General features: G+C 44.4%; 1 protein-coding gene across 3 annotated transcripts in view; it reads right to left on the reverse strand.

The window, feature by feature from the left end:
- The window catches only part of TTYH1 (tweety family member 1), a 283,569-nt gene that overhangs the window by 211,378 nt on the left and 52,302 nt on the right, over window positions 1-19,889 (reverse strand). The window lies entirely within an intron of this gene.

Consider the following 19,889-nt stretch of genomic DNA (forward strand, 5'->3'; position numbering starts at 1 on the left):
GCTTATCTGCATCATAAGGGATATTGTAAAATATAAATGCTGCAGAAGAAGTCTGTAAGGGCTATGAATCAGAATCAAAGATAATGACAGGGCCTTCTGGATCTGAAGGAAATAAGGGCCCAACAGGGTCAGAACTAAGTTTTGTAGTGGATGGCATTTGAGCACATTTGAAATGCCTGCAAGCAGATTGTTCCATTAAAGCCTCATGGATGGGTTGAGGTATAAAAATCTGTCAAGTGTAACATCTCAGAGTTTTTATGTGCCCAGGGAGCTGCAAATGGCAAGCACAGCCAGCCATGCCTTTGTGCATTGGCACACACAAATGCATGTATGATGTATTCCCCAAATGTGAATATTCAGAGCGTGGAGAATATGTCATAATTATATGCACTCTTAAATGTTGATGCAAAAAAACAAAGGCGTATAGTCGAGTTCACTTGCATGACTGGCTGTACAGGCCGCACATGGCTTCTGGGACAAATACTGGGAATGTAGTATGCCTCAAATCAACTGTGTGCATGAGGTCTAATTGTGAACAGACTGACACAGTCAGAAGTTGATATAGGAAGCCTGTCAGAGCAGGTCTCAGCCTCAGCCAGAGGAGCAATAAAAGCTTATGATGAGAATGCTCCTATAGAAATAGGAGGCTCATGATCCAAAATACAGGCATCAATTTCTTCTAGGGACAACTGAGGATTGCTTCTCAAAATTGAAAAAGAGTATGGAATAAGGTCACTTATTGAAGCTTGACTATTCTCAGAGTGTCTTTAACAGACATGTTGCACCGAATAGAGGTAATCAATTAACCAAACGTGCGACAAAGCCCTACATAGCTACAAACCAAGTTGATAAGAGCTGGTAAGGGTCATAGGTGAGCAGAAGTGACCTGTAGGCAGGCAGTGGAAAAAAACTGGGCCTAGATGATCCACAATGCTCTTCAAACAGAACCAGAAGATATGCAGGAGTATCCTGGAAGGGAGCCACAGCACCATCATTAGTAACGAAAGTTGAAAAACATGGAATGAAGTGCTTGAGGGGTTTTGTACCACCTTGGTCATTAGTTTATATCCTGTTTCTTGATGTCTGTTACTTATAGATGACTTATAGGGTAATGTGAGGAGTGTAGATTGCTCTACTGGATAAATATGTAGGTCCTGTCTCCACTTATTAATAAACAGGTGATGGAGGTTCATGTCAGCTTAGAGAAGGAAGAGGCCTGTTAAAGGCAGAGTCTCCAGAGAATAAATGTAAAAAGTGTGGGAATTGTCTCTACCACCATTGATGTAAGTGGGGTAGAACCAGGTCTGTGGATTGATCAGTGTATGAGGACCAGCCTGTGTAGTTCTTAAAGTGTAGGGCACTGTATTTGTCTGATTTCCTTACTGCCAGGAATATTGCAGTCTTTCTACTACAACCAAAAAACTCTACGCTTAAAGACATAAAGAAACTAGGGCAGCTGCACTCAATATTTGCCAGAATACAACAGCAAATACAAACTAAATAAAAAATTAGTTTCGATATCCCTTTAAAAATATTTAAAGTGACATAAAGAAACAAATTCATGAAAAACCACACTAAGTGCAAAAGTGCAAAAAATAATTGTGCAAAACCATATACAAGCCTGTTAAATACATCAGATGCACAATCTCTTTAAATACATCAAAGAATTCATATATACATATACTTTTGTAGTGAATAATTCAACCGTGCATCAAATTATATAAAGTGCAACCATAATAAATACTGCACTAAAAAAGTCCACATATCATGTGAATAAGCTGTGATAACCCTCCACATATAATGATAGGTCTAGTTCATGTTCCACCACCTGATTTCACACCAGTTCCTTAATGGATTCAAATGACCTCCCAAACATGAGGTCTTGAGCGCTTGATAGAAAAAGAGGCTATGCCTCATAGATGTCCCCTGGCCCTTTAAAGCACCTTCACTAAGGTCCAGCCCAAACTCAAATATTGCATGGAAATTCAAGGCACATAGGAAGAAATAAACAAACTGGATATTCTGATACAATTAAAGATCACCAGTTTAATATAAGCAAAAAAGAGTACTCACAAACGTATAGTAGCAAACAGCATAACACCACAACACTTGCTTGCGTGCTTAATGACATCACAACCAAGCCCTGCACAATGTATTTTGTCACACAGGAGGTCATTAGGGGACCCTTCAGAAAAGGGGGACTGTACAGATGCCAATAACATCAGGTTTGGTTCTTACCATGCAGAGAAATGGTTCAAGTTTTAGGAGAAAAATAAGGAGAGAAGGGGGCATCCCTGGCATGTACTATTAATTAAGAAGAATGCCTTTATGGATGCCAGTAATGTCAGGGTTGGTCCTTGCTATGTGGAGAAATGGTTCAAGTGTTAAGTAAAATATAAGAAGGGGTAGGCGGCAACCCTGGCATGTACCATTAGTTATGGAGAATTCAGAGGGAATTCCTTTCACCTCTACTTTTGCAGAGGAGGATGAGAATAGTGACTGTATCCAAGAAAGCATGTGAGGCCCAAGCCTATGGACTCTAGAGTAAGACATAGGAAAGAGCAGTCAACCCTTTCAAAGTCTTTCTCGATGTCCATTGAAAGCAGGATACAAGGAGTGGCCCCAGATAGGGTTGAGTGTTTGGCATTGAGTACCTGGTCAGTATTTGACTTCTCAAATGGGCATAAATCCCACTGAATCTGGGTAGATGATGCAATAGAAATGGGGTAGCAAGCTTAAATAAATAATTTTAGTGAAGAGTAACTACATTCAGTGAGATAGGGCGGTAGCTAGGGTAGACTGACAGATCTTCACCCTCTTTCATAGGCACTGTAATGTGTGCTTAAATGGATCCTGGAAGGAGGGTTTGAACCTCTCCAAGGGAGACTGTTCCATGTTCATTGAACCTTTCCAAAGGAGATAATTTAAGAAATAAGGAGAGAGGATGAGTAACATATTGTATAGTAGTTAAGGGTAAAGTCATATGGGCCCAGGGCCTTGCCATTCTTGGTACATTTCAAGGCTAAACAAAAATGACAACCACCCGATTTTATAACTAGTTCCTGGAGTAAGGTGGACATGAAGGGCTTTGCACAGAGCAAACAAAGCAAAATGTGTTTCCAGGCACACTTACCAGTTAGCCAGCAAAAATAAATAAATCACACTAACAATTTGCATTAAAACAGAGGTTTTAGTTGCACAGCACTTGCAAATATATGTGGAGGCTACACTCATAGAGGCCCCTCTGTGTAGGGCGATCTTAACTCTAGTCTATAAGAGCCTCCATGTTAAAGCATATATAACAGTGGAAATGTCATTCCATTTCTCTGTGAATTGGACTAGTAGGGATATAGCCAATCTTCCAAAATAACAAAAGAATAACACAACTTTTGAAAATACGAATCGATTGGAAACAACTAATATATACTCTCCCGAAATAAGGAATTATTCCAAAAACAAATCATTCTTACATAACAATTATGATGACACAAAATGATTTACTGAAGGAATTTAACTGGAACAAAACAGATTTTTCCATTGTGTACATCTCTAGCTTCCATGTTTATTTGCAATCTATAGCTGACTGGTCAAGAAAATAGAACATAAACCAGGAACCAGTCTTTATGGACCCTGCTCTATTAGAACAGTAGCCTGTAGCCCTATTGTTTTGTGTTGATGCTCTTGAGAATATAATTTGTCAAGTCTCAAGAAACTAACCTCTGTGCATATGCACAAGACTTTGTGACTAAAAGCTTGGTCTGCTGAATGTTCTTGTAAGAAACTTCTTCTATGCATGCCATTTGACAGGGAATACCTCAATCGGGGAATTCCTTGACAAATTAATCAAGGAAGTAACTGGGGGAAAGATATTTCTACCCCACAAGAAAGTGCCTAAGTCTCCTACAACTTCTACCTCTACTAAAAGAAAGGGATCCTTTCATTCTCCCCAGGTGTTTGCATCAAAACCATGGCTTAACGTTTTCTATTATCACCCTAACATTTTCTATCAAGCCCTGCCCAACCTAGCCTTCCCAAAAGACCACTTCACAATGAAGGGGCTCCCCCACTATCCCAACACTGCGGGGGGCGTAAGTTGGCATTTGCGCCACTTTTATCTGAGATGTCCCAGACTTCCTGGTCCAAATTGTCATTTCAAGATGGTATAAATAGATTTTTTTTTACCTTCCAATCTGCCAGCTTCAGACCAAATAAACGCAGATTCAATGATTGCCTTACACCAACTTTAGGCACAAGCAGTGGTTGTACCAGTTTCTTTAAAAGAATGGTCTAAAACATATGTGCAGTTCCAAAACCAACTGAGGGAATCCTCCTTCGTCAGGACTTAAAATCACTAAACAGATTTTTTCGTGTGAAGGCTCTGCACCATCAAAACACAATAGCATAGTGGAAGGATTCCCTTATCCCCATCAAATGTGTGGATGGGGTCCTCCAGTCCAGTAATGTGATCCAACCCCCTGTGTCTGCCAGTGTGGCTGCAGGGAAGAGGACAACAGATGGGCCATTAAAGCCTATGAGTGATGTCACCATTCCAGGCTTTACTAGTCATTGTCAGAGCACTCTCTCCCCTCTCCCGTAGTGACCGGACCAGAGCAAGTGTAAAATAGGTAAATATCTTTCTTACACAGGTTAGTTAGCATAGATGTTAGGAGTAGGCAGGGAACAATTTTAAGGCTAGTTAGGTGTAAACTGGAATTCCACTTTAATCTGAACTCTCCTTCTAAACATAAATAAAAACTTGAACCTACTAGTGGCCAGGCAGACCCTGGCTAAGAAACAGCCATCGAGACAGCCACCGACTGATACATTGCCGAGGTCAAACAACGTCTTCTGGAACCATAACACCTGAGAAATTAACTTCTATTTACACGGACACTGATGATAAGTACCTTAGGATCTGAGGCCCATGGCTGGACCATGTGGATCACCTGAGCATTGACTGCTCCCTTCTTTCTCTGTAACCGCTGGCTGTGGCTCGGTGGAATACCTACTTCCTCTTACCTCTCCCCTTTCTTGTCTACCTCTCTCTCCTCCTTCTTTCTTTCTTCTCTTTCCATTAAGCATATCATTATTTTTCTCAGGAACTCAGCCTGTTGCACATTTAGCCAGCACCCCTCCCTGTCTCAGGTTGCTGTGAATCGGCTGACAGACAGTGGACTTCTTATGGGCTTCTCAACTTTGTACCTCCATACCAAGGTGTGCAGTATATGTCCTTTTGTGAAATGTCTACAAAACCCTCATTCTCTTTACTTCTGACTGTGCAGAGTTCTGCTTCTTTTGGTGTGATACTCTCTGTTGTTCCGAGTATGCTCTGCATTCCATTTTGCTTTTCTCTATTTTGGAAAATTCAATAAAAAAATGTTTGTACTGCAAAACCTGAACCTATCCCCTAAATAATTCTGAAACATAAATTACCCTTAACCTAAATCTACCAGGTAACTCAATGATACCGCTAAACTTAAGCCTTAGCTTAAAACTAAACATTATATGCTTTTATATAATATTTTTGTAACAATTTTGAAATAAAGACAAAAATAGCATTCTTACACTGATATACCATATATATTGTATAATTTTTTTCTTTAAGTCATGAAAGTTAGTGTTTGTGGGAACAGGAAGTTGCACCATGGAGAGGTCACAGTTACGACATCCGTTCCTGTTTTTTTTAGAATTGGTATTTCACTTCTTACAAAAAGTGTGCTTATGACTTGTATGTATCCACCCTGAGCACAAACATGCTACAATATACTGTAAGTTTATCCTATCTATTCTAGTAACTACAAGAAGCCATTATTTTTATATTTTCAGATACCCTCAGGTTTAGAGAAGGAGAACCTGCACTTGTTGCTGAAAAGAAGGTGGAGAACAGGAATAAAGTACACAAATGCCAATTAGCAGTATCCTTGCACTTCAGTAGGTTGTATATTTCAGGCATTGGGGTAACATTACATGGTCCTATAGTACTAAAAAGGCTTTGGGCAGCAATCTGAAAGCAGAAACTACAAAGAGGAATACATTCAGACTTAGGAAATGAACACTTTTTGGGGTAAAGTAAATATATGTATGGAGTATATTGATAAACCCCAAAATTGTTCACAAAGAAACAGTTTTTACAATGATAATTTTACCCATCTTAAAATATCTTTTTTTGTTGTTTTTGGACTGGAGGTAATCTTTCACCTCTCTTGCTTCATAATCATAAAATTACACTTTTTAACAAACTGCTAATGAACAGACATCTCAGCATTAGCAATAGTGTCTCTAAGCACAGTTAAAGACACCATATTATAATGGCTCTTCATATTGTCTACTAAATTCCTGAGTGAAATTATGAAAATACATTACAAATATCAGCCGAATTTAGTGTATTAACCATTGATAAAAGCAGGAATATGTTGAACAAAGTGACACCTTTTTTGGCTTATTGGACTGGAGACCAAATTGTGAGCTTTGGAGATAGCTCAGATGTTTTCTTGAATCATGATGACAGTTGAGTCTGGACAGTGTGTAATTCACTCTAAAACAATATATGGTATCCCTTTACAACAAGCCATAAAAGTCAGTTTTCCCTCTGAATGACAATCATTTAATTTACTATTGAAAGAGCAACTCCAGCTGGTAGGCCGAACACACAATTTAAACCCATGTGTACAATGTGTAAGCAATAGTAAAAATATAGTTCAACATGGAATACATTGAAGAGTTTGATGCACACAGGGGTGCATAATTAATAGAAAACACAGCAACAGTCAAAAAGTTGCTTGAAGTTAACGTACTACGCTGATGTTTAGCAAGGGTCACATACCAGTCAAGGTTAGAGGACATGGCATGGGTCATGCAGCCTAACCCCTATTAATTAATATAGCTGAAAGCATATGCTGATGGGTGGTGGGGTGACAGGAGCCCCATAGGAGTTCCGGCATACACCTAGGGTGGGGGATAGGCCTGCACAATTTCTAGATGACATAGAGGGTGAATAATGGAAAGAGAAGAGAGAAAAAGAAAGAGAGATAGAGAGAGAGGAAAAGAAAAAAAAAGGGGATGGGGGGCATAGGGAGTCAAGGAGTGTTCACCACAGGGGATAAGTAGCGAGAAAGCATGCCCCTGTAATACCTGGGGAGGCAATAATAGAATGTCCAATTAAAGATGGAGCTGCCTGGTAGTGAAGCGAAAGATTGCCTGATAGACAAGCCATGGCTGCAAAATGGAGAGAAATTTGTCCTGTTTGTCCTCAAGCACCACCATCAATTTTTCGTTTATAAAGAATCCCTGGATCCTGCACTCGACTTCTTCAAAATTCAGAGAAGATGACTTCCACACATAGGCTATAGTCTGTTTGGTTGCCATAAAAAAAAACAAAATGAGGAAGTGTAACTGCCCCGGAACATCTTTGAGTGGTCAATGGAGAAGAGCTTCCCCAGGATTTTTTCGGATATTAAGATGTGTGACTGAGTAGATCATGTTATAAACTCTGGACCATAAGCGGTGAGCTACTGGACAAAACCACCAAATATGAAACATGGTCCCTTCAGCCTCTGAAGCAAAGTGAGCTATAGCCGGGAATGTATTTCACTATACGTACCGGGGTGAAATACCACCTCATTATATGTATTCTCCAGAGCAATGTGGACTGTTTCAATAACAAAAGTCTAAAAGGGGAATTACCCTCACTTTTTACAGTTTTCCTGTCACTCACTATTGCATTTCCAGGACAATTAGGGGAAATCTCTGTAATGATACAATAGCAGCAAAAAATAGCGTCTTTAACCCTTCCCTATTCTAACCAAAAGAAAAGATACATTTTCAACTCCTTGTTAGCCTACGCATCTATTCTGTGGTAGAACCAACTGCATTTTGAATGGAAGAAATAACAATTCCGAATTTCCACACCAAAATCTACTGTTTTAGTTTTAGTTTTCAGTTTTAGCTATTGCTATAAAATCTTAACAGACATGACCAGCCAAAACTATTTTTTTTGTTTTGGAAAGAGTGGGGAAAAAATGTCTGCCTTATTAGGTGTTTATTGCTGTCTCTGTTCCCGCTAGGTTGATTCACCTTCTCTATTTTTCCTGGTAAACATTGTGCAACCAAGACACAGGAAATTCAAAATGTTACAGTAATCCTTAGAGGAAGAGGGAGAGGAAAAGGCAGCACCATAAACCAATCATGCTTTGCTGCTTTGATAAGTGCCACAGTGGGAGTTAATTAACAAGAGGAGAGAGCAGAGTGACGACCCAATTGGCGTCCTGTTCAATTCAGGACCAGAATCTGAAACCAAAATCTCTGCTTAATCCGGCAGTGGCTCTTCTTGCTGAGCCATCTGAGATGCTGGACAGTGTCCTGTGAGGCCTCTTGGACAATCTTGCCTTGTACCTTGTTTCTGGTGAACCTTGAACTCCTTGCTCCTCAAATGAACTTCCTATTTAGGCCATGTCTTTGCACTTCCTGTTTGCTAGATAATTGTGTTCATTTGAGAACTCCTGAGGACTGCGACCTGGTACTAACATGCAGCAAAACCCAGCTCCACCATTAGGTGCTCTGGTGAATACTGGTTAGTGCTTAGACCCCGCACCTTGGGTGAGCCCACATCATCTGCCAGGGTGACCTGCTTGTGTACTTATATTGCTGGTATGTGGGAGCCTCTTCACTAGCTACTGGTCTTCAACTCTGACCCCTGACTATGATGGTTTGCTTTCATTGTCCAAGCAGTAAGCTGAATATGGGCTGATGTTAACGGTACAGTGCAGTGGTAAGAACAATTTGGCCCTTCAGCTGTTTTGAAACCACAAGCTCATCATGCCTTTGCCTCTGTGAATCATGTTTTAGGCTGTCCGAGTCTTGCAATGCCTTGTGGGACTTGTAGTTCTGCAACAGTTGTAGGGCCAAAATTTGCAAACCCCTGGTATAGTGCTTAAGTGCAGTGGAGAAAGTAGTCATCAACCTGACTATGCTTTCTGACAGTGATGACTTAATCATAAGACAGGATGAACAGAATTACAAATCTGTTATCAGATAAGACAGTTCACTTATGTACTTTTACTGTATTTACACTTCTCAAAAAAATTAAAGGAACACTTTGAAAACACATCAGATCTCAATGGAGAAAAATATGCTGCATATCTATACTGATACATTACTGGGTAATGTGTTAGGAATGTAAGAATGCCCCATCGTTTGATGGAAATGAAAATTATCAACCTACAGAGGACTGAATTCAAAGACACCCCAAAAATCAAAATGAAAAAATGATGCAGGCTAGTCCATTTTGCTGAAATTTCATTGCAGCAACTCAAAATGGTACTCAGTAGTTTGTATGGCCCCCACGTGCTTGTATGCATGCCTGACAACGTTGGGGTATGCTCCTAATGAGACGACGTTTGGTGTCCTGGGGTATTTCCTCCCAGATCTGGACCAGGGCATCACTGAGCTCCTGGACAGTCTGAGGTGCAACCTGGCAGCGTCGGATGGACCAAAACATGATATCCCAGAGGTGTTCTATAGAAGTTAGGTCAGGCGAGCGTGAGGGCTATTAAATGGTATCAATTCCTTCATCCTCCAAGAACTGTCTGCATACTCTCAACACATGAGGCCGGGCATTTTCGTGCACCAGGAGACACACAGGACCCACTGCACCAGTGTAGGATCTGACAATGGGTCCAAGGATTTCATTCCAATACCTAATGGAGTCAGGGTGCCATTGTCTAGCCTGTAGAGATCTGTGCATCCCTTCATGGATATGCCTCCCCAGACCATCACTGACCTACCACCAAAACGGTCATGCTGAAGAATGTTACAGGCAGCATAATGTTCTCCACTGCTTTTCCTGACCCTTTCATGTCTGTCACATGTGCTCAGGGTGAACCTGCTCTCATCTGTGAAAAGCACAGGGTGCCAGTTGCAGACCTACCAATTCTGGTGTTCAATGGCAAATGCCAATTGAGGTCTATGGTGCTGGGCAGTGAGCACAGGGCCCACTAGAGGATGCCGGGACCTCGGGCCACCCTCATGAAGTCTGTTTCTGATTGTTTGGTCAGAGACATTCACACCAGTGGCCTGCTGGAGGTCATTTTGTAGGGCTCTGGCAGTACTCATCCTGTTCCTCCTTGTACAAAGGAGCAGATACCAGTCCTGCTGATGGGTTAAGGTCCTTCTACAGCCTTGTCCAGCTCTCCTAGAGTAACTGACTGTCTCCTGGAATCTCCTCCATGCTCTTGAGATTGTGCTGGGAGAATCAGCAAACCTTCTGGCAATGGCACATATTGATATGTCATCCTGGAGGAGTTCGACTCCGCAAATTCTGTAGGGTCCAGGTATGGCCTCATGCTACCGGTAGCGACACTGACCCTAGCCAAATGCAAAACTAGTGAAAAACAGTCAGAAAGATGAGTAGGGAAAAAAAGGTCAGTAGCCTCCACCTGTAAAACCATTTCTGTTTTGGGAGTCGTCTCATTGTTGCCCATCTAGTGCACCTGTCGTTAATTTAATTAACACCAAAGCAGCTGAAACTGATTTCCAACCCCCTCTGCTACTTAACTGACCAGATCAATTTCCCAGGAGTTTAATTGACTTGATGCTACACTCTGATTAAAAAGTGTTCCTTTAATTTTTTGAGCAGTGTATAACTGCATGTCTGGATTCAGCTTTAACAAAACACTTTCTCTTGTGTGTTCCACTGAATGCTTTAGTTAAGTGTTCTTGCATGGCAAGACCACTTACTGTTATCTCACATATATATTCTTATTATTATAGCCAAATTTACCACCCTAACCCCTCCCACAGTTTTTAAACTACATAAATAGTAATATACTGAAACGTGCGGATTGTTCCCGATTGGTGTGCTATTACTTTGTGGAACGTTTCGCCGAATGGTTCACAAAATATCTGTGTTTTTGTGGTGAAATTGGTCCCATAGGAATGAATGGCAAAATGTTCAAAACTAGAGTGGGAGCTGACAAAAGCTAGAGTGTGAGCTGAAAAATCAGGACATGATTTCTAAACTGCCATCACTCCCTCATTTCCAAGTCCACCTACACAAATAGCTTGCCCTTGGAGCACTAGGCAGGAGGGAGGGGCCAGGAGTTTTGGTGGGGGACCCGAGAAGAGGAGGATCAGGGCTACTCTGTGCAAAATAATTGCACAGAGAAGGTGAGTATGACATGTTTTTTGTTTTTATTGTCTTTAATACCACTTTAACCGCCTCCCGCCCGCCATATAAGGAAATGACGGGCGCAAGGTGGTTCTCTTGTTCTGGGAAGACAGCATATGACTAGAGATGAGCGAAGTATTCAAAAATTCGATTCGACTGATTCGGCGAATTCGTGGAAAAATTTCGATTCGAGTCGAATATATTCGCTGCGAATTTAACTTATAAAAGGGTGTTTCTAGGCTTCAGAGAGCCTTTATATTAGTGCAGAACACTGTACCTTTAATTTAAATGCCCTTGGAGTCTGCTGGGGAAGAGAAATAATACTGACAGTCAGTATGACATGCAGATGAGTGCCGTCGATCTTAGAATCACCGCACACTTCACTCATTTGGGCAGTCACGGGGCCAAAACCAGAGTGTGGAGCCACAGTGTGGCGGTGGAGGCAGCAGCAATGGGAGGCCATACAGCACCCTATGACAAAAATGGAAACCACCAGCAGTGTGAGGAGACCTGAAAGTGGCACATGGCAGAGTGTGGCGATGGAGACAGCAGCAATGGGAGGCCGTACAGGGACCCATGACACACTCTGGACCTGGCAGCAGCATGAGGAGGCGGTACAGGGGCCCATGACAGATTACGGGCCTGGCAGCAGCATGAGGAGTTGGTACGGGGGCCCATGGCAGATTACGGGCCTGGCAGCAGCAATGGGAGGCCCGTAATCTGCCAGCACCCTATGAGAAAAAATGGAACACACCAGCAGTGTGTGAGGAGACCTGAAAGTGGCAAATGGCAGAGTGTGGCGATGGAGACAGCAGCAATGGGAGGCCGTACAGGGACCCATGAGAGACTCTGGACCTGGCAGCAGCATGAGGAGGCGGTACAGGGGCCCATGGCAGATTAGGGGCCTGGCAGCAGCTATGGGAGGCCCGTAATCTGCCAGCACCCTATGACAAAAAATGGAACACACCAGCAGTGTGAGGAGACCTGAAAGTGGCACATGGCAGAGTGTGGCGATGGAGACAGCAGCAATGGGAGGCCGTACAGGGACCCATGAGACACTGTGGACCTGGCAGCAGCATGAGGAGGCGGTACAGGGGCCCATGGCAGATTAGGGGCCTGGCAGCAGCTATGGGAGGCCCGTAATCTGCCAGCACCCTATGACAAAAAATGGAACACACCAGCAGTGTGAGGAGACCTGAAAGTGGCACATGGCAGAGTGTGGCGATGGAGACAGCAGCAATGGGAGGCCGTACAGGGACCCATGAGAGACTGTGGACCTGGCAGCAGCATGAGGAGGCGGTACTGGGGCCCATGGCAGATTACGGGCCTGGCAGCAGCAATGGGAGGCCCGTAATCTGCCAGCACCCTATGACAAAAAATGGAACACACCGGGGGCGTGTCCAAGATGGCGACCGGAGCGGCCGCATAATCCGGAGCTCCGGTGCCGAGCTTTTAGATCCGCTGCCATCCGTGCGGCGGCGGGTCACGGAGTGCCGGCGGAGGACCTGGGTAGTATCCCTGATCCCGGGGAGTCGGAACCCAGGTGATATTTCTGCCCCTCGTGGCGGCTGACGTCCGCGGCCTGGTGCGGCCGCGCGGGCCGGGGCTCCGGCGCCGCCCATCAGCTCTCCCATCCGCACCTGCTGCCATCCGGTGCCGAGCTTTTAAGTCCGCTGCCATCCGTGCGGCAGCGGATCACGGAGTGCCGGCGGAGGACCCGGGTAGTATCCCTGATCCCGGGGAGTCGGAGCCCGGGTGATATTTCCGCCCCTCGTGGCGGCTGACGTCCGCGGCCTGGTGCGGCCGCGCGGGCCGGGGCTCCGGCGCCACCCATCAGCTCTCCCATCCGCACCTGCTGCCATCCGGGCTGTGGGAGATCGCCTGGGGACATCCGCGGCGCCCTCTGCACTGCTGGGACTGGGGGAGAGACGCCACTGAGCCTTGCTGCTTCCCGCGGTGGCGGCGGCCTACATCACCGGTCTGGAGCCTCCATCTGGTCACAGTGAGTGGGGGATGCGGGTGCCCTCTTATTATTAGCTCCCCCCGCAGTGACCTGGAAGTGGGCCTCACGTTGCTGACCCCGGAGCCTGCTATCTCCTGTAACCACAGCCCCTGTTGGGCTCAGAGGCCTACTGGGGCCTTGATATTGCCCCGTGGAGTGTCTCCCTGGAGGGCCCTGTGCTTGGTGTTGGAGGTCCTCTGCTTCCCACTTGTCCCTCTTGTGTCCTAGATTGGGATCTGGTGCTATCATCCTGCTCCGGTGTGCTATATCTGCGTGTTACTGTGATCTATGTCCTCTCTACCCTTCCATGACTTGCTAATTATCTTTACAATATAATGTTCTCGCAGATGAATCTAACCGCATTCATGTAACTACAACCCTAAACCTATTTTGGGCGTTATAGGTCCCCTGGGGTTATAATCTCCATTCATTATCCTATTTTCAGTTGATCACCCCCAGGAGACTCCCTGTATGCCGTCCACAAAGAAAAAAAAGGGACAAGCCCAGAAGTCCCTCACAACATACCTACTTAAGGCACACGAGCTTTGTAACATGTCTCCAGTCAATACAGAGCGAGCATCCCTGTCCGATCCCACACAGGATACCACCGCTCCCTTATCGGCCTTGGTCAGTGAAAATACACAGCAACTTACAAAAGGAGACTTGGAGTCCTGCTTGGAATCTATGTACGCCAAACTAGCCGCCAAATTTCAATCAGAATTGCATAAAAGCACTAATGTTCTCTCTCAGGAAATAGCCACATTGGGCTCCAGGACAGACCGCTTAGAAACCAAACACGATGAACTTAGCCTGGCCTATGGTGAACTTTCCAGAGAGCATGATCATTTACAAACGGCCTTTTTTCAACTACAGGCGCAGGTGGAGGACCTTGATAATCGCAATCGCAGGAATAATCTGCGAATCAGGGGAATCCCGGAGTCTATGTCTGACCTCTCCTTAATCGTGACCAAATTATTTCAATCACTCCTCCCGGATCGTGACCCTGGGTCTTTTGCCTGTGACCGCATCCATAGAGCCCTGCGCCCTAAACCTCCTACTGACAAGCCACCTAGGGATATTGTCCTGTGCATGAGGGACTTTTTGACCAAAGAGGAAATACTCAGAGCTGCTCGCAATACCCCTACGATCTCCTTTGAAGGCTCGGTCTTACAAATCTTTCCGGATGTTTCCCCGGCCACGTTGGAGAAGCGTAGAAAAATGAAAGAAGTCACAACGGTCCTGTTCTCAGCTCGTATTCGCTACAAATGGGGCTTTCCCTTTAAGTTGATTGTTCCACATAATGGGAGCACATATATAGCTACATCTCCTTCTGAAGGTAGAGCAATCTTGGCCAAACTGGGCCTAGCGGATGCCCCATCACCTCAACGTCCACCCTCCACCCCTCGTGTCTCTCCCATTTGGCATACCCCATCTCCACGGAGAGATAGAAGGAGAGTCAGACAGGATCCGGGTTGATAGGTCCATTCTCACTTGCCTATTACCTATTGTTTGACAGTCCTTGGTCTTGCCTATTGTCTTTTATGACTTTACCGAGAATTGAGACACAGGGATTTTGTTTCTTACATCTTACGCTGTCAGGATGTGTATTTCTATGGTTACTGCTATGTTAATTTTATAATCCTGAGTAATATGTGTGTGCCTTGCATTGATAGCTGGACGAGTTAAGGTATAACAAGGGTCTTTGGTCCCTCTTAATTGCGCCCATTGGTTTATGGTTCCACAACTCTTTGACACGTTACCCCACCCTGCCTCCTGACATGGCCGGAAGTGTCGCCGCCCGATTGAGGGGTGGCAGTTCCGTTTTCCATGTTTTAGGGAGACAGGGTTTGGGCCCATTTGGCCCCTTAATATTTGAATTTTTTGTTTTATCAGGTATGACAAATTTTCAGCCTGATCCATGTTCTTTAGTTACCTTATTTGTAGGAGCTCTTCAAATCTCCTCTCTATTGTTTTTTGTCTTCTCTTTTTTCAACACTTTAGTGCATGAGGATTGTGTTGTGTCGGTCTATGGACATCATGGCCCCCATCTTGGGGCCGGGGGGTCCCCTGGGCTGGTTCTGCCACCTGTACGTCTGTCTGCTATAGACCTGCGGATCTCTATGTCTAGCCAATTAATTTTAGGGGATATCTTTGTAATGTATACTTTTATGATGATAGTAATAAGCTCTGTTTACTATGGTAATTCAATGTATTTCGCATAATGTCCAGGGTTTCAATTCGCCAAATAAGCGCAAAACGGCCTTTCTTCAATATAAACGACTGGGAGCCAAGATTATCTTATTACAGGAAACACATTTTGCAGCTGCAAAACACCCGACATATTTTCATAGATCTTATAGGCAGGGGTATTATACCCTGCATTCCTCCAAGAGTAGAGGCGTAGCCATCTTTCTACATAATTCATTCCCCTTTGAGGTTCAACATGTGTATCGTGATCCGGACAGTAGGTTTATCATTCTTAAAGGCACCCTTTCAGGTCGAGAACTTACTATTGCTAATGTATATGCACCGAATTCAGCTCAAGCTACCTTTTTTTCAAAATTTTTTGGTACTCTGGATAGGTTTTTGTCCCCTCATCTCTTGGTGGGTGGGGATTTTAATCTGGTGGCAAATCCTCTTTTGGACCGTAGTTCCCCCTCGCATTCTTCCCAGGCTTTCCCAAAATCCCTTACTAAGAAATTAGATACCCTCCAGTTGGTGGATGCCTGGAGAGCGCACAACACCGGAGCCAGGGATTACACATTTTATTCCCACCCACATGACTCTTATGCTAGATTAGACTATATATATTGTACCCCAATTTTACTAGCTAATTCTAAGGTAGCTTGCATTCATTTGAGCCCCTGGTCGGATCACAGTATTGTGGCCTTATCTATCACATTTGTGGGATTGGCACCTACTCCTTTCTCTTGGAGACTTAATGATTCTATGCTAACCGATATCGACTCTCGCCAGGAAGTGGTTACATCTATTCAGGAATATTTTCAATCTAATTTAACCCCTGATATTTCCCCAGCCACACTCTGGGTAGCCCACAAGGCGGTCCTACGTGGCCGACTTATCTCCATGGCCTCATCCAGAAATAGAAAACGTTGGCAGCAAATACTACTTCTAACCCGAGAATTAGAAGCACACTATAGAAGCCATGTCGCTAATCCATCTCTGCTTAATAAACAGCTACTGTCCCAAAAGCGCTTGGAACTGAATGCCCTGCTTTCCCAAAAAACTGAAAAGGCCCTTCGCTGGTCGAAGGCCTCATTCCTATTACATAGTAACTCGGCATCTACCATGTTCGCAAGGAAGTTGAACCACTCTCTGTGCCCCCCACACGTGTATAAATTACGCACAAATTCGGGTGCTATCTCATCTCTACCTCAGGAAGTCTTGGGTATTTTCGAACATTTTTATTCAAAACTACTAGCTCCTCCGCAGTCGGATTCTGTCCCTCTGTCGGACTCTTGGCTGGACTCTATACCCCTCCCTGCCCTTACACCCTCTCAGATTGTCACTCTTAATGCCCCCTGTACTTTAGAGGAAATAACATGTGCGATAGGCGCGCTCAAGCGCTCTACTGCGCCGGGTCCTGACGGATTTACCGCTAGCTATTATAAACATTTTGCCTCTACATTGGCTCCATACTTGATAACTTTATTTAATGATGTTTTGCAGGGGGGTAAGTTCCCTGAGGAGATGTTATTGGCTAACATGTCTCTAATACCCAAGCCACAGAAGGACCACTGTTTGCCACAAAACTATAGACCAATCTCAGTCATGAATAATGATCTAAAGATATTTAGCCGTATTTTGGCGGACCGGTTGGCCCCTATCATCTCCTCTTTGGTCTCTCCAGACCAGTCGGGTTTTATTCCCGACAGATTTATTACTGATAACATTCGTCTCACTCTAAATGTTATTCAAGACGCCAATTTACATTCCAAAGAGGTTCTGTTGATGAGTTTGGATATAAACAAGGCCTTTGATAGTGTTCTTTGGCCCTACTTGTTCTCCTTGCTACGGAAGATGGGCTTTGGTGAGGGGTTTTTGGCAGGCATACATGCCCTGTATGACTCTCCTAAAACGAGAATTAGGCTTCCTGGCTGTAACTCTGACTTCTTTACATTGGGTAGAGGTACCCGCCAGGGCTGTCCTCTTTCACCCCTTTTATTTGCGCTGGTGTTGGAACCTTTGGCATTGGCGATTAAATCACATTCGGATATTTCTGGCTATTCATTATTAGTTTCACATTTTAAATTGAGCATGTATGCTGATGATGTTATGCTTTTTATTACTAACCCGTTGACTTCTTTACCTAACTTGTGTGCTGTATTGAACGATTTTGCCAAAGTGTCAGGTCTCACCGTTAATTTTACCAAATCTGTGGTCATGCCTGTTAATGTTCCTGACTCCCTAAGTGCATCTCTCCGTAGTTCTTTCCCATTTCGCTGGGTCAAGGACAGGATATCCTATCTGGGGATTAACCTCACTCCCAGATACTCGGATATATTTGCGGCTAATTATCCACCATGTGTATCGCGTCTCTCTACTCTACTGAAGATCTGGCACGGTTATCATATCTCCTTTCTGGGTAGAGTCACGGCGGTTAAAATGAATATTTTGCCCAAATTGCTTTATCTTTTTAGAGCACTTCCAGTTCCGGTCTCAAAAACCTTTTTGGATCATTTTCAGCGGACTATTAATAATTTTATTTGGGGAAATAAGCATCCACGTTTTGCCTCATCCATTTTGTATCGCTCACAACGGTCGGGAGGTCTCGGTCTTCCTAACTTTTGGCTATATTATCTCTCGGCTCGCTTTGCGCAATTGTCACAATGGGCTACTATTAACTCTCAAATCCCGTGGATCAAGTTTGAGTCTCAGTCGATACGCCCTTTTTATTTACCGGGAATTTTATGGTCTAACATCTCCCCCCGATCGACTGTTTTTCATAACTCCATAGTGACTCACTCACTGACGCTTTGGTCCAAACACAAATCTAAATTGGGTTTAGTCTCTTCTATTCCCCCAGGTGTGTCATTTTTTGGGGATCCTACTTTTGTTGTAGCCTTTTCTTCCCCTCATATGTTTCGTTGGTGGTATGATCGATCTTTTATCAGATTGTCTGATTTCCAAAGAGGAGGATCTTATATTACCTTTGATATGCTGCGCGTGTTGTTTGATGTTCCTCTTCGCGAGTACCTTCGTTATAGACAGATTAGGCACTTTTTTAAAGCGCACTTTGGCCTTGTCCCATCCTCTCCGATTTCCTTTTTTGAACGTGTCAGCCGTGACTCTCCCAGGGGTAGGGGTCTTATCTCAAATCTTTATCACCAATTTTTGATCTGTCTTTTTCATGCTCCCCCTTTGTACAGACGAAAATGGGAGGAGGATTGTGGCGTCACTTTTTCGGATGAGGATTGGGATTCCATGGTGGATAATATATGCAAGAGCTCTAGATCTCTTTCGGTTCATGAGACGGCCCTTAAAGTTCTAACCAGATGGTATTATACCCCGTCAAGACTACATGTACTGTTTCCACAAACGTCCCCTCTATGTTTTCGGGGCTGTGACTGCACGGGTACTTTGGTTCATATATTTTGGGATTGCCCGACCATATCTTTCTGAGGTCGCTACCTTATTGTCGGGCGCCCCGATACGATTGTCCATGCAGACCTGTTTGTTGGGGGCCCATATCCCAGGGGTCTCTGATGCCAATCTGAGATTGATACACACATTATGTATTGCCACTTTATGGTCTATTGCCCTACATTGGAGGTCCAATGTTGTACCCTTAGACTCCGTTTTACACAGAATTGACACTGTAATGCTTATGGAACGCATTCATTATACCCTACTGGATAAGCTGCACTTATACGATAAAAAATGGGAGTCATGGAGAGATTGCAGACACTTATTACATGCTTAATAACATCCCCAGTAAAAGTTGGCTGGCATGTACTATTGACAGGTGTATCACCTAACCTATTTTGTCGTTTACGTACTTCATGCACTTGTAACTTCCTCTTTTTTTTTCTTATCTTCTTTGTTATGTTAATATACCTTTATGTATTGTACTTTTCAAAAGTGCCCTGTTTTTGCTGACAATATCACTTTTAAAGTGTGCTGTTGTTCTACTGTCTACTCTTGTACAATAAAATCGTTTGTAAACAAAAAAATGGAACACACCAGCAGTGTGTGAGGAGACCTGAAAGTGGCACATGGCAGAGTGTGGCGATGGAGACAGCAGCAATGGGAGGCCGTACAGGGACCCATGAGACACTGTGGACCTGGCAGCAGCATGAGGAGGCGGTACAGGGGCCCATGGCAGATTAGGGGCCTGGCAGCAGCTATGGGAGGCCCGTAATCTGCCAGCACCCTATGACAAAAAATGGAACACACCAGCAGTGTGAGGAGACCTGAAAGTGGCACATGGCAGAGTGTGGCAATGGAGACAGCAGCAATGGGAGGCCGTACAGGGACCCATGAGAGACTGTGGACCTGGCAGCAGCATGAGGAGGCGGTACAGGGGCCCATGGCAGATTAAGGCCTGGCAGCAGCAATGGGAGGCCCGTAATCTGCCAGCACCCTATGACAAAATGGAACCCTGGGCTGGGGCAGGCAGAACCGCCGTATCTTTATCACGGTTTTCCCAGGCCACCGAATGGCGACGCTGCATATGCTGACGCAACGCTGTAGTCCCAACAT

This window comes from Staurois parvus, unplaced genomic scaffold (assembly GCF_062004578.1).
Source record: "Staurois parvus isolate SC_StPar_1 unplaced genomic scaffold, SC_StPar_1.0 ptg000686l, whole genome shotgun sequence".
Lineage (NCBI taxonomy): Eukaryota > Metazoa > Chordata > Amphibia > Anura > Ranidae > Staurois > Staurois parvus.